The 2,013-nt window shown below is 46.6% G+C and overlaps 1 pseudogene; it reads right to left on the bottom strand.

The window, feature by feature from the left end:
• Positions 1–76: 76 nt before the first annotated feature.
• On the bottom strand, positions 77–596 carry LOC103605588 (annotated as a pseudogene).
• Positions 597–2,013: the final 1,417 nt, after the last annotated feature.

The raw sequence follows: 2,013 nt of genomic DNA, 5'->3' as shown, positions 1-2,013 counted from the left end.
CAATTTTTTAACTGCAGGCATTGACATTTTTCTTCCACCACATAATCTGTTCCTTTGATTAAGTTGGCAACATCTGCTAGGATCCCCAGAATGCAGCAAAAACCAAATAGAAGTTATTTCTCAAGTTTGAGAAATCTGGTCCACTTTTAGTGTATTTTCCTGAGATTTCTGCTCCACTGAAGTCAAAACCAGGATTTTCTTTCTGGAGTTTCTAGAATGTAAGCTTGTTCTGCATTCAGTCTTGCACTCCAGGATCAGCTGCAAGTTTGGATTCTAGAAGAGAAGTCTCACACTTTGCTGCATCTCTCTTTGTCTTTGTAAGAACAATGAACCATTTTTCTGTCCTCCAAAGTCCATGTTCCCTCATCAGCTGTAGTAAGAATCAAAGAGAGTTGCCTTACTGCTACCTTGAGGATCTTGCGGCCATCCACAGCCTGCGCCACATGCTGGCTCTGCAGGCCACACAGGATGTCTTGTGCATGAGTCCCTGGTGGCACTTGAACCTCAATGAACGTCTCCACCAAGGTCTGGTACCACTGGCTCCACTGGGTCCTGCAAGGAACCACCCCACTGCACTTCTCAAATGGGGCCGACATACTCCAATAACCTCCTGGCCAAAGCTGCACCTACCGAGCTTTCTGCATCTTTGACGTGGGGCTTTAGGAGGAGAAAAACAACCTTAAAATATGCTCTCCTATACTCCACATTCTCAATAAGTATCTCATATCCTATTATACTTTGCAGACAAGGACACTGAGGGGCTGGCTCAGTTGATTAGAGGCGTGATGTCGTAACACCAAGGTCGAGGGTTTGGGTCCCCGAACTGGGCAGCCATCCTCCCTTCCCCCCGAAAAAAGAGGCACGGATAAGGACACTGAGGCCTTGGGGTTAAATAGCTTCTTCAAGGTCACACGTGGTAAATGGCAGAGTTCGGCTCCAGCCTCTGCTGTTAACCATTAACATGTACCTTTTTCTCTCTGTGCTCCTCAGGGGTTCCTGGGCACTACTGTTCCTTGAGAACTATTGCAGCAAACCCCTGCTGGGGTGAAGAGCAGCATGAGAGGTGGGAGGGGAAGGGGAGACAAAAGGAGGCACTAATTGGGGCAGGGGCCCCTTTTGCCTTTGAAGAGGCAGAATCCACAGTGGTAACTCCTTTCACAGTTTTCACCTATCTTCCTGCTTTGCTTTGCACATCCTGAGGTCAGCCTTTGGAACTTTGTCCAGGTGAGTCTGGACTCTTGGGCAGATCTGCCCTGTTGGGATGGGTGGGTGGGTGTGGCCAAGCTCTGCTTCTCCAGAAGCCCAAGCAGCGCCTTCCCTGCCGGGCCTAGGTAGAGACCACCTGCTCCCTCCGACGCCCCCGCCTCCACTGCCGCAGGCCCAAATGGCTGCAGCTTCTCAGCTGATCCTTCCCAAATGCCTATATCCTGCCCCTCTCTGCTGCCTCCCAAGCTCAAAGTTTGCTTTTCCACCCTGTGTTCTCAAAAGCTATGGTTCTCATTTGATCATGCACAAGGATCACTGAGGGATTTATTAAAAATGCAAATCTCAGACGACTTAGGAAATTTGAACCCTGATGGGATATTTGATATTATGAAATTATTGTTGAATTTTAGGAGTGACCATGGTGTCTTTTATATGTATGTGGGTGTGTATGTAGATGAAAGAATCCTAATCTTTGAGAGACACATGCTGAAATATTTTGGAAGAGATAGCATGATACATGGGATTTGCTTTAAAGTAACCAGGTGAGGGTTGGCTGGTTAGCTCAGTTGGTTAGAGCGTGGTATTGATAACATCAAGGTCCGGGGTTTGATCCCTGTACTGGCCAGCTGCCAAAAAAAAAAAAAAAAAAAAAAAAAAAAAAAATCACAGGTGGGTAGGGGAAGTGGGTGCGGGTGTACATTACACAAATTCAACAGTTGTTGAAGTAGGGTGATGTGTACATGCAGGTTCCTTATACTGTTCTTTGTATTTTAGCAGATTGTTTTGATTTTTCCATAATGAAAAGGA

Source organism: Galeopterus variegatus, unplaced genomic scaffold (assembly GCF_000696425.1).
Source record: "Galeopterus variegatus unplaced genomic scaffold, G_variegatus-3.0.2 Scaffold5923, whole genome shotgun sequence".
Lineage (NCBI taxonomy): Eukaryota > Metazoa > Chordata > Mammalia > Dermoptera > Cynocephalidae > Galeopterus > Galeopterus variegatus.
The sequence above is the reverse complement of the archived record's forward strand: the minus strand, read 5'-3'. Positions and strand labels throughout refer to the sequence as shown.